Genomic DNA, 12,651 nt, shown 5'->3' with positions numbered 1-12,651 from the left:
TGGGAACCCCACGTGGGACTTGATCCCGGGACTCCAGGATCATGCCCTGGGCTGAAGGCAGGCACTAAACCACTGAGCCACCCACGGATGTCCCCTAGGTCACATTTTAAAAGCCTTTTTCTAGGTACATTTTTCGTTTATCCTGGTCTATTAAATACGAAACACCAATATTTAAACAGATACATACCTGTTACATAAAAGCTTTGTTCTTTATTTTTAAAAATTTTTTATTTATTTATGATAATCACAGAGAGAGAGAGAGAGAGAGAGAGAGGCAGAGACATAGGCAGAGGGAGAAGCAGGCTCCATGCACCGGGAGCCCGACGTGGGATTCGATCCCGGGTCTCCAGGATCGCGCCCTGGGCCAAAGGCAGGCGCTAAACTGCTGCACCACCCAGGGATCCTTCTTTCTTTAGACCTACAAAGAAGTACGTACAGTTGACTTCACCAAATGATTAATTCCCCTTTCCCATATTTAGAAATCCCTTATGATCCCTCAGACAGTTCCTTCTGGAGCAAATCTCCTTCCTTCCCCCAGCCAGCCCCAGTGGGTTCACCTTTACAGGCTCTGGGACTAGGACAGGAGGTAAGACATGTGACTGTTTCTTCACTGGGAGCTTCTAGTTTGGGTTACTCTGTATGTAGATTTACTTGCCTCAGACTGGAGCTGAACAGAAAAATGGCTTAGGGTTCCTGCAAAAGAATGATTGACAACTAAGCCTCTCATCATGAGCTAAGGTTTCAGCACATATTTTTCAGTAACCACCAGTAAGTCCACAAGACTTCCTACTGGCTTAAAACCTACTTGATAAATTTCTCACCGTTGTCACCTCAGCAAGACAAGCTCACTGCTCAGAAAATACCTTTCAGTCACGGTGATCAGACTGGGGCGGTATTGAATTCATCACTGGTGAGGGGGAGCTTGTTGCAAGTGGTTCAGAATGGCCAGACAGAACTTTGGAGTAAACCAGTAATGTCTTCTTACAACTACCAAGACCAAAGTGCCACCAAACACCCCCACCCCCACCCAATTTATAGCAACCAAATAATAGGGTTATAAAGGCATTTACCTCAAATCATTCTTGAGTCCCACACAAGGTACTGGACCTGATACAAATAAGGGAATCAGTAATGCTTACCTCTAGCAATAAAAATTCTTCCCACTTAAACTATCATTCCTAGGAAAGTCAGAATTCCGAGTCTCAACAGCAAGTTATCAGCCGAACGAGATTCCACATAAGTCATCATGGATTTAGGCTCCCAAAAGGGTACTTTTCTGCCCAATGTATTTCATGTACCACATAAGGAAACTACTCACCTTTCAGCAAACAAGCAGGTTATAGGTAACAGGACCTAGAGGATGAAGATGTGGGTGAATAAAAAAAGGCCCTTCCACATAGCATCCCTCCACTCCTGCTGTCTCCAGTTTCTCAGGTGTTCACTTATTTTCATTGTGTAAGTCATAGTGAGCTAGTTTGACTCATCATGGAAACTGCAGATTTGGTGGCATGAGCCACAGACATTAATCAACTAACCTGTTAACTCTGGAGACTTTGGGGTAGCATACAGGAAACAAGCTGCTCCTGAAAGAGATCACATAATTAGTGAAGGATCCAAAAAATTAGTGAAGATTCAAAATCTATTTTAGCTATGGCTACTGGATTTAAGCTAAGAAAAGCCAAACAAATGTTACTAACAGGCATATGCTGTGCCTCAGACTGTTCCCTATGGAACAAATTCTCATCCTCTCTCCCAGTCAGTCCCAGTGGGTTCACCATTACTGGCTCTGGAACTGAACAGGGGGTAAGACAGGATGCTTGCTCTCCTCACCGGCACATACTCGGGACAAGCCACAACTATTAAGGTTACAAGTACTCACCATCCTTAATGTTGCTTTTGGAGAGCTCAACCCTGGACAGATCAAGGGAGTACCCAGAAGAAATAAAGCAAAGGATGCCTGGCTGGCTCAGTTGGCTCAGTGGGGCACCCAACTCTTGATCTTGAGGTCCTGAGTTTCGGCCCCATGTTGGGCACAGAGCCTACTTGTAAAAAAAAAAAAAAAAAAAAATCACTCAGAAAAAAAGATTAACAGACAACAAAAAAGAACCAGTAATCTATATGGGCCAATCAAGTCTCTGCTCAAATAAACCAAAAAAACTCTAGGATGATAACATCATCCTTTGGATTATGGATTCACATATATGCTAACTAATCACAATACTGGGAAAAGCTCTTACTGTGAATAGATGAATGGATCACCATCAAGTCAACCTGTAAAAGGTGAACAAACAGTTACCCAAAAATATTAGGATGGAATAAAGTTTCCTTGGTAACAGAAACTGTCATCAGAACTCTAACATGCTATTAATTGTTGTACCTCACAGAGGATCAGCATATCTATTCAAATCATCTGACAGTGACGTATGGGGTAAGGGAGAGCATAGCCTCACAAGAAGTATACAGCTGGGCTGCTCTCTCCCTCCACAGGAAAAGTCATTCCAAGAGGAACAAGCTGGAAGGAGCAAAAAGGCAACACTGCTCCACTGGACATTTGCTCTTCTGATTGTAGGCAAAACTGGAGAGAATTCTCCAACCCCTCCCCCCATTTGAACAATTATTACCTGTATTCACTGTGGAGGTCAGTTGGATTTCTCAGGCTTAGAGAAGAGATGCTACACGCAGAAACAGAAAGCATTACATGTACCTAGCAATAATCACTTCTATGACTATAGTCATAGACCCTTAAGTACTCTTGGCCCACTTCTCAGCAGTAAGATGACATCACTTCTAAGTTCAGCCATATGCTTGTCTTTTTTTTATGTTCATCATAGAGTGGTCAGCACAATTTGAACAAGAAGCAACCCCACCTAGACACCATGCCCGCCCACACCTGCGGAAATCCCTGCATACCCACCCGGAGCACCGCGGTAATGCCTAGTTCATAGAGACAGGTCTTATCTCATCCTCCAAACTTTAAGGTCTTTGGAGCTGAACCACATCTGAAAAAATAAAAAAAAAAACGAAGCGCACCCCTCACTTAGTTCCACACCTTGCAGTCTGTCTCATGTTCGTTCCTAGAAGTCCGCGCTAAAAACGCAAACGTTTGCTGCGGAATGGTGCTACTCAGAATCTTTACATTTTCTCCACCAACCCATCAGAAAGAGAGAGTTCAATTCCTAGTATCATCCCCGTAGCACATCCCACAGGACTTCTCTGAACCCTACAACAGAGGAACGCGGTAAAGCTTGTCACACTTACTCTAGCAAGTCGGTTCTTTTCCATTCTTCGGCGTTCCCAAGCGCGCCTGGAACCTGCAGACCAAAGAATATTAAATCAACAGCCGTTCATTTCACAAGCGCTTTGTTTTCCGGAGCTACGACGGTGTCGGACTCCGGCTGTGCCAAGGCCCGTCTCCGATTTTTAAGATTTTATTTGTGTATTCATGAGAGACACAGAGAGAGAGGCAGAGACACAGGCAGAGGGAGAAGCAGGCTCCATGCAGGGAGCCCGACGTGGGACTCGATCCCGGGTCTCCAGGATCACGCCCTGGGCCGAACGCGGCGCTAAACCTTGCTGAGCCACCCGGGCTGCCCTCCTCAGAGTTTTTTTTATCCTCACGGAGATCAGTACAGGTCTGTGAAAGGTTCTCATCACAGAGAGGGCCTCCTGTGCGGCCCGCCACCGCCATTTTGTGCTCCGCAAAGCTCCGCCGCGGCTCCCTGCAATCGAGGCCACGGCCGAGATCTCTCATCCCTCCCTCGCCCATCAATGAGTGAAACTGAAAGTGCTCAGGCATCCTACGCTCACCCAGTTTTTCTGCTCAAGTCACTTAAAAAAAACATAAAGCAAAAACGAAGCTTACCAATTGCCATGGAAAAATGAGGCCGAAGGACCGCAGCGAGACACTTAAATACCACCTCGCAAGGGCCCACGGGATGGGGCAGGCGGGACTATGGCGACGCAGGCGCATAAGGAGAGGGCGCGCGAACCCGGGGGGTTGTGGGTAGAGAATTCCTGGGAAGGCGGGAGTTCAGTGAGCCCCGCCTGGAGCTGGGGCGCGAAAAAGGTGCGCATGCGCCTTAGGGAAGCGCGCGGGCGGTCTGGTCTTCTCCTGGGAGGTTGGTACCCGGCTTCCCCTGGGACTGAAGGGCGGAGGCTTCGCACCGACCCTGCCTCGGTCACGGCTGCCTGTCCCGGCACCCTGCCCTGAGCACCCCCCTTACCCACACACACCCTAAACCAGTGTGCGGCCTCCGCGGATCCCGCACCTCCCGAATCCTGGACTGGTGTCATCTGGGTTCCATGGCCGCCGCCTAGCCTGGTGCGCGGGGTCCTTAGGGGGTGGGGGTGGGGGGTCCCTTGCCTGGAAGTGAATCTGGCCGTCAGTGCTCCGCTTTTCTGACAGGTTCTGATTTTTCCTGAGCGGCCATCTAGGACCTACTGTCTGGTCCGCTGTCGCTGGGAATTGGGCTAATATTCGCTAATTTTGGAAGCGCTATTTTAAGCACACTACAGGAATTGGTTACTTTTTTTTTTAATTTTTAATTTTTAAAGATTTTATTTATTCATGATAGCCACACAGAGAGAGACAGAGAGGCAGAGACACAGGCAGAGGGAGAAGCAGGCTCCATGCAGGGAGCCCGACGTGGGATTCGATCCCGAGTCTCCAGGATCGCGCCCCGGGCCAAAGGCAGGCGCCAAACCGCTGTGCCACCCAGGGATCCCACTTTTTTTTTTTTTAATTGATTACTTTAATTCTCCCAAATCCCAAGCTGGCCCATAACTGGCCCTATTTTAAAGGTAAGGGGCCCTTATTCAGTCTGACTCCAGTGCCTGCACTTCGGACCACTATGCTTTACTGCTCTGATCACACAGTTACTGCTCGAGGTAGTCAGGGAGCCGGCAAATGCACAGAGAACAGATGGAATGTTCCCTGGGACTGTATCTCGATCTTTTTTTTCAATATCCTCTCCCCCGCTCCCCAGGAGTCTTAAAAAGACTACTCTCTCCAATCCCGCTAATGAAACTTTAATACCAACGGTACACTGTATATTTGTATGATGACCCTTTGGAGGGCCAGAAACCTCTTTAATGTCTAAGATTTTTTTTTCTGCCCCTCCTCCCGCCAAACCAATTGTCACTATTTTGGGCGCAGCGTTGCCCCTATGTGTGTCCCAGAGTAACTGAGAGAATTCCAATTTGAATACATTTAGGGACTAGAATAAGTTTATTTACTCAGTAAATATTAATTGCTCGTTCAAATACATGATTGAGAAGTTTTAACAAGATATATAGAAGAGGGCAGCCCCGGTGGCGCAGCGGTTTAGCGCCGCCGGCAGCCTGGGGTGTGATCCTGGAGACCAGGGATCAAGTCCCACGTCGGGCTCCCTGCATGGAGCCTGCTTCTCCCTCTGCCTGTGTCTCTGCCTCTGAATAAAAACAAAAAAAAAAAAAGAGAGAGAGAGAGAGAGACTCTGCCTGTGTCTCTGACTCTGAATAAAAAAAAAAAAAAAAAGAGAGAGAAGATATGAGGGTGCCTGATTGGCTCATTTGAAAGAGTCAGTGATTCTTGATCTTGGGGTCCTGAATTCAAGCCCCATGCTAGGGATAGAGATTACTTAAACAAACAAAATATGTGCATGTAATGAAACAAACTATGGACAGTTCAGAAAATCCAGAATAGGTAGATAGGATATGGGGGGTTGTATATGGGAATAGGAGTTGGGAATGCTTTATAGAATGCCTGGCCTTGAAGAGTAGATAGACTGCAGGAATGGGAGTGGGGGGAGGATTTCAGGTAAAGAAAATTTGAGCATGGGCTCGCAGCTGGAACAGAAAGGAAGAGTATGGATGTCATTAATGAAAGATGGGCTGAAGGGGAATTGTATAATATAAAACTGGAAAAGATTTCCTGGGGAAGGCCAAATGAGGAAGGCCTGGAATGCAAAGATTATGTGAACTATAGATGATGAGGGGTAAAAACAGGTTTTTGAGCAGGGAGGTGATAGGAAATTGATAAATGGAGGGATAAATGCAGACAATGACATTGATTAGATTGTCATAGTAGTTTAGGCAATAGGGAAGTGGATTCTGTGCTAACAAGCATGATGGCAATGGGAATGGAAAGAGGGAATTTGGGTCTGGGATCTGCAACTTATACACCTGTAGATATGTAAATAATGCTATAAGCGATATGAACCAGAGGGGTCGGTGGCAAGGTAGGCAGCTTTTTAGCTCAGCTGGTTATTGTCCTGTTAAAACATCATCTCTGTGTGGAAAATCTGACCAAGAGGTTGCAGAAACCCAGAACTGTGTTTTAATTTGTCCATTTTGATGGCTCCCATCTAACTTGAAAATTTTAAGCACATTGTATAAGCCAATCCAAATATGCCTGTGAGTCAAAGGTGGCCTAAGTGTGAGTTTGCAGCCTCTTGCCTAGTGACTCAAAAGCAAGGGGATGTCAAAAACCCATATGAGGGCAGCCCCTGTAGCCCAGCGGTTTAGTGCCGCCTTCAGCCCCGAGTGTGATCCTGGAGACCTGGAATCGAGTCCCACATCAGGCTCCCTGCATGGAGCTTGCTTCTCTCTCTCTCTCTCTCTCTGTGTTTGTCATGAATAAATAAATAAAATCTTAAAAAAATATATATGCTCTTTTTGGAAGCTCCAAGGGGGGTAAGGGGAAAAAGCACCAAACAAGGCAGTGTTCTTGGCCCTTGAAGATCACAGGTGACATTCAGTTAATATTTATTCTACCAATATTTATTTGAGCACCTGCTAGGTGCAGGAAATATAACAAGAACAAAGCAGACAGTCTCCTTATGCTCCCTTGGTGCTTATATTTTGATGAGTAGATAGAGAAAAAAAAAATACTATGTTAAGAGTTAAATGCCATGGTAAATGTTAAGCAGGGAAGGAGAGAGGGAATGCTGAGGTCAAAGGGAGGACTTGTCATGTTACTCAGACAGAGAGGGCCTTTATTTTTTTTAAAAAGATTTTATTTATCTGACAGAGAGCAAGAGAGAGTGAGAGCACGTATGCACAAGTAGGAGAGGGGCAGAGGGAGAGAGAGAAGCAGGGAGCCAAACATGCCCAATCCCAGGACCTTGGGATCATGACCTGAGCCCAAGGCAGATGCTCAACTGAAAAAGCCACCCAGGCACCCCTCCACTCCCATGATTTTAATGACCACCGTTATGCCTATAACTCCAGCCCAGGATCTTTTTCCTGCGCTTCATAGCTGTACATCCAGTTGCCTTCTGGATGAGTGTTTTTTTTTTTTTTTAAGATTTTATTTATTTATTCATGAGAAACAGAGAGAGGCAGAGACACAGGCAGAGGGAGAAGTAGGCTCCATGCAGGGAGCCCAATGTGGGACTCAATCCCGGGACTCCAGGATCACACCCTGGGCCGAAGGCAGACAGTCAACCGATGAGCCCCCCAGGCGTCCCTGGATGAGTGTTATCTCTTGATTGGTCCACAAACTTACCAACTTTTCCACAGATTTTTCACACAGACACACTATTTTAGCAAATGGAATTCAACTCACTCTTCGTTTCCACCCAATTGTCCAAGCCCCACCCTTCCACTACCCTAATTCAGGCCATTCATCCTGTGGTTTTCTTTTCTTTTTTCTTTTCTTCCTTTCTTCCTTTCTTTTTTAAAGAGTTTATTTGAGAGAGAGTGTGTGAGCAAGCTGGGGGGTGGTGAGTGGGGCAGAGGGAGGAGGTGCAGACTTCCTGCTGAGCAAGGAGCCTGAAGCAGAGCTCAATTCCAGGACCCTCAGATCATGACCTGAGCTGAAGGCAGATGCTTAACTGACTGAGCCACCCAAGTGCCCCTTTCCTGTGATTTTTACAGCAAATGTAATCTGGTTCCCTGACTCTGGTTTCCTCCCTTCTAGTCAATCCATTTTCCACACTGGTGCCAGAGTGATCATTCCAAAGAAAACCTTTGTGGTCAGGGGACCCCTGAGTGGCTCAAATGAGTGTCTGCCTTAGGTTCATGGTGTGATCCTGGAGTTCAGGATCGAGTCCCACAATGGGCTCCCATAGTGGAGTCTGCTTCTCTTGCCTGAGTCTCTGTCTTCTGTCTGTGTCTCTCATGAATAAATAAATAAAATCTTTAAAAAAAGATTGTGGTCAGGTCTCTCTTCTCAGCTCATAATCCTTCAGTGTCCTTCCATAGTCTTTAGGCTAAAGACCAGACCATCAATATAGCTGTTAAGAGCCCTGCTTTCCTTGCCATTTTTTTTTTAAACCACTGCTCCCTCACCAAGCCTGATCCACCCTGCCTCCCACTGTAATTCTTTTAGGTTCAAGAGATCATGCCTATGTAAATCATCATTGTATACCTGTTGCCTGGCAGAATGAAAGAGACTAAGGAGGACCCAGTATATATTAGTTTATCTCCATATTTTTTTAAGATTTTATTTATTTATTCATAGACACAGAGAGAGAGGCAGAGACACAGGCAGAGGGAGAAGCAGACTCCATGCAGGGAGCCTGATGTGGGACTCGATCCTACGTCTCCAGGATCACACCCCAGGCTGCAGGCGGCGCCAAACCGCTGAGCCACCGGGGCTGCCCTATCTCCATAAATTTTGAATGACCTTTTTCCAGCCCCAATTCATTGCCCTGCAAATGGAATGAGCTCCTTGCTCAGAGAAGTCAGGCGAGTTTGCTGGGTGAGCAACTCTGCCCCCACCTGGCTGTAAGAGGCACTGCCTCCCCTAACGGAGGAGGAGGATATGCAAATAACCACTGCTTTGGCAGGAATTGGGAGACCTGCCAGTAACCTCAGTGGAGACACAGTCCCATTTTTTTTTAATTTTACTTTTAAGATTTTATTTTATTTAAACCTCAGTGGAGACACAGTCCCATTTTTTTAAATTTTACTTTTAAGATTTTATTTTATTTAAAAAATTATTTATTTATTTATTTATTTATTTATTTATGATAGTCACACACAGAGAGAGAGAGAGAGAGGCAGAGACACAGGCAGAGGGAGAAGCAGGCTCCATGCACCGGGAGCCCGACGTGGGATTCGATCCTGGGTCTCCAGGATCGAGCCCTGGGCCAAAGGCAGGTGCCAAACTGCTGCGCCACCCAGGGATCCCTAAGATTTTATTTATTTATTTATGAAAGACACACACACACAGAGGCAGAGACACAGGCAGAAGGAGAAGCAGTCTCTATACAGGGAGCCTGATGTAGGACTCAATCCTCAGACTCCAAGATCACGCCCTGAGCCAAAGGCAGACGCTCAACCGCTGAGCCACCCAGGCGTCCCAGAAACGGTCCCAATTTGATAACAGAATTATCTGGATTGTGGTGGAGCTTGATATTGGGAAGGATTAGCCTGGTCTCAGGGAAGATGAGGATGTTGAAGATTATAAGGATGCCAGGCTCACATGTTGCATTTGTGCACTGCGGGAGGAAGCTTTGGGACTGGAGGGATGATGGGAGGTTGATACAGGTAGTATAGATTCTTGGCATTTTGGCTAAGATCAAGCGTGGTATCTGCTCTTATCAGTTTAACATCGGATATGTCCTCTATCTGAGGACAATGTATTCCATTGATTTTTGGAGTAGGGGCTGTCTAGGATCTTGCTTTGTGTACTCCATACATCATTTTCCTGGTCCCTGGGTGTTTAACAGGGTTGATACACTTGGAGTTGGAATAATGCCACATTAGGGTCTTTGGCCTGGGAAATAGAGCTATCACAGTGGGAAATACAAAATAGAAATCTCTGAAACTGCCCCATTCCCATTCTAGTGATGTCCTTTCTTCTTCTCTTTTGAACCCATCCGTGCTCTAGCTCCTGTACCCACCCCTCCACCAAGGCCACTACTGACCTCATTCACGTAATCCTAGAAGATACTTGAATCTTTTTTTTTTTTTTTAGTAATCTCCAGGCTGGAACTTACAACCTAGAGATCAAGAGTCACATGCTCTACAACTGAACCAGCCAGGTGCCCCAAATACTTCAATCTTTCTTGACCTCTCAATAGCATTTGACACTATTGACCTGCCCTTCTTCCAGAAATGATCTCTACCCTTGCTTTCTGGGACCTTGCACTCTCCTGGGTCTCCTCTTCTTATTTGTTGACCATTCATACGATCTATCCCTACACTTTCTTCAGGGTTCTGTCTTAGGTCCTCTTGTTTTCTCATTTGCTATGCTCTGCCTAGAGCAACTTCCCCATCACCTTGGCCTCATTTACCATATCTATGCTGCCATGTCCCCAACATCATCTCACCCCAGGATCTCCTGGTCTGCATATCCTTGTATCTGACTGTTTACCAGACATCTTCATTGGAATGGCCCATAAACAGCTCAACTTGTCCAAAACAGAATTCATTGTCTTTTCCTACAAGCCTGTTCCTTATCCAATGTGCTCTCTTTTGCTCAATTGTCTAAGCCAGAGTTGGTTACTGTGCCCCTTGCTGATGCACTGTAAATGCTCTCCATCCAAACACTGCTGGGAACATATTTGTATTGGAGCAACTTGGATTTATTACTTATTACAGTGAGAAAAAACACATACCATGGGAAACTGCAGGGTAGTTAGGTAGGTAGTCGGAGGGTGTTAGAAAGAACTTATTATAGGACTTGGGATTGTGTTAGGTGATTTTGGGGAGGGTTTAAGCAAGTGAGGCTCTGGATTCAATGTTTTTAGGAAGTGGCATTGTTTTATTATTGGGTCTCTTAATAAGTCTTACCTAGAAGGAGGGAAGACTAGAATGAGGCTAATGGATGATGGGTAAAGAAGCAACAGTCATTCATATTAGCCATGATAAGAAGCTTTTTGGACTTTTGTGATTTGGACAATGTTCATGTTTTTTCTATGTTCAGATGTGATTATGGAATGGGCTTGTTTTGATCACAGAGTATCTTCATCTTATGTTGGTATTCTGAAAGTATGATCAGCATGAGAACATCAAGGAAGGCCTTGTTGAAAGTGCTAGGCTAGTTTCTAGATGTCAGCAGCTACTTTTCTCCTTCTCAGTACCCTACTTAAGCCACTCTCCCCTGGATTTCTGCTACGGAGTCCCAACCTGGTTCCTTGGCTCTGACTTTACCACCTCCTTCTCCTTCTCCTTCTTCTTCTCTTTCTCCTTCTTCTTCTTTTAAGAGTTTGTTTTTAAGTGATCTCCATTCAACATGGGTCTTGAAATCACAACCCTGAGATCAAGAGTCTTGTGCTAGCCACTGAGCGAGCCAGGTACCCCTGACTTTATCCCCTTCTAATCCATTCTCCACATTATAGCCAGACTAGTCTTTCTTTTTCTTTTCTTTTCCTTTCTTTTCTTGTTTTTTTTTTTTTTTTTTTTTTAAGATTTCTATTTATTTATTTTAGAAAACACAGAGGGAGAGGGAGAGGCAGACTCCTTGCTGAACAGAGAGCCTGTTGTGGGGCTCTATCCTAGGACCCTGAGATTATGACCTGAGCTGAAGGCAAACGCTTAACCGACTAAGCTACTCAGGCACACTTTATAAAAATTTTTTAAAATTTTAATTTAAAAAAATTTAAAAAATTGTATTTATTTGACAGAGAGAGTACAAGCAGAGGGAGGGGCGGAGGGAGAAGCAGACTCCCCTCTCTGGACCCTGGAATCAAGCTACTGAGCATCTATCTAGCTCCCTGCTGGGTGAGGAGTCTACTTCTCTCTCTTCCTCTTCCCTCCCCCAGGTTATACTCTCTGTCTCAATCAAATAAATAAATACAATCTTAAAAAAAAAATCTGAACTCAGCTAAAGATCCTCAGTGCTCCTCCTTTGCTTTTAGGTTCAAGCCTGTGCTTACCCGCAGAGCCTGCAAGGCCCACTTCGGTTTTTTTTTTTCAAATTTTATTTATTTATTCATGACACACACACACACACACACACACACACACACACACACACAGAGGCAGAGACTAGGCAGAGGCCCCCTGCAGGGAGCCAGATCCCGGACTCAATGTGGGACTCAATCCCTGGATGGTTGGATCACGCCCTGAGCTAAAGGCAGACTACCCAGGCGTCCCAGAATTTAGTTTTATTTTATTATTTTTTTTTTTTTAATTTTTTTTTTTTTTTTTTTTTTTTTTTATTAATGATAGTTACAGAGAGAGAGAGAGGCAGAGACACAGGCAGAGGGAGAAGCAGGCTCCATGCACCGGGAGCCCGATGTGGGATTCGATCCCGGGTCTCCAGGATCGCGCCCTGGGCCAAAGGCAGGCGCCAAACCGCTGCGCCACCCAGGGATCCCCCAGAATTTAGTTTTAATATCACTCCTGCACTCCTTCCCTTGCTCTACTTAACCCACATAAACCCCCTGTAATTCATTGATTGATTGTATGCCCTGTGCTATGGAGTAAACTCCGGAAGAAGTGGTTGGGAGAAATACTTGAACTGTAAACAACTTCCCCACAAAGGGAAGCTCCTTGAGGATGGACGCAGCGTCTGCCCCCTCCTGGCAGCAAGAGGCACTGTACCCATTAATGGAGGAGAAGGGATTGCAAATACAGAGTTCTCTGCTGGGAGCTGGGAGGAGGGCACTCACCTCTGGGAAAAATTCAATTTGAGAACAGAATTTCCTTATTTCCTGAACTGTGGAGAAATATGCCATTGGGAAGTTGTCCCAGGACAGGATTAGACTGGTTTTTGGA

At 45.6% G+C, this 12,651-nt stretch overlaps 8 non-coding genes and 1 pseudogene across 8 annotated transcripts; 1 reads left to right on the top strand and 8 right to left on the bottom strand.

The window, feature by feature from the left end:
* Positions 1 to 491: 491 nt before the first annotated feature.
* LOC100688091 lies at positions 492 to 616 on the bottom strand. The gene has a single exon (XR_005373700.1). It is a non-coding gene; the product is annotated as a small nucleolar RNA SNORD22 (small nucleolar RNA).
* A 230-nt stretch (positions 617 to 846) lies between these two features.
* LOC119864361 lies at positions 847 to 915 on the bottom strand. The gene has a single exon (XR_005373699.1). It is a non-coding gene; the product is annotated as a small nucleolar RNA SNORD31 (small nucleolar RNA).
* A 267-nt stretch (positions 916 to 1,182) lies between these two features.
* On the bottom strand, positions 1,183 to 1,252 carry LOC119864360. Its single transcript, XR_005373698.1, has one exon. It is a non-coding gene; the product is annotated as a small nucleolar RNA SNORD30 (small nucleolar RNA).
* Positions 1,253 to 1,425: 173 nt separating this feature from the next.
* LOC119864355 lies at positions 1,426 to 1,492 on the bottom strand. The gene has a single exon (XR_005373736.1). It is a non-coding gene; the product is annotated as a small nucleolar RNA SNORD29 (small nucleolar RNA).
* Positions 1,493 to 1,708: 216 nt separating this feature from the next.
* LOC119864306 lies at positions 1,709 to 1,835 on the bottom strand. The gene has a single exon (XR_005373701.1). It is a non-coding gene; the product is annotated as a small nucleolar RNA SNORD22 (small nucleolar RNA).
* A 505-nt stretch (positions 1,836 to 2,340) lies between these two features.
* LOC119864357 lies at positions 2,341 to 2,415 on the bottom strand. The gene has a single exon (XR_005373737.1). It is a non-coding gene; the product is annotated as a small nucleolar RNA SNORD28 (small nucleolar RNA).
* Positions 2,416 to 2,759: 344 nt separating this feature from the next.
* Positions 2,760 to 2,834, bottom strand: LOC119864358. Its single transcript, XR_005373738.1, has one exon. It is a non-coding gene; the product is annotated as a small nucleolar RNA SNORD27 (small nucleolar RNA).
* A 284-nt stretch (positions 2,835 to 3,118) lies between these two features.
* LOC119864359 lies at positions 3,119 to 3,194 on the bottom strand. The gene has a single exon (XR_005373697.1). It is a non-coding gene; the product is annotated as a small nucleolar RNA SNORD26 (small nucleolar RNA).
* Positions 3,195 to 9,479: 6,285 nt separating this feature from the next.
* On the top strand, positions 9,480 to 9,656 carry LOC119864318 (annotated as a pseudogene).
* Positions 9,657 to 12,651: the final 2,995 nt, after the last annotated feature.

The sequence above is a fragment of the Canis lupus genome, chromosome 18, assembly GCF_011100685.1.
Source record: "Canis lupus familiaris isolate Mischka breed German Shepherd chromosome 18, alternate assembly UU_Cfam_GSD_1.0, whole genome shotgun sequence".
In the NCBI taxonomy this organism is placed as follows: domain Eukaryota; kingdom Metazoa; phylum Chordata; class Mammalia; order Carnivora; family Canidae; genus Canis; species Canis lupus.
The sequence above is the reverse complement of the archived record's forward strand: the minus strand, read 5'-3'. Positions and strand labels throughout refer to the sequence as shown.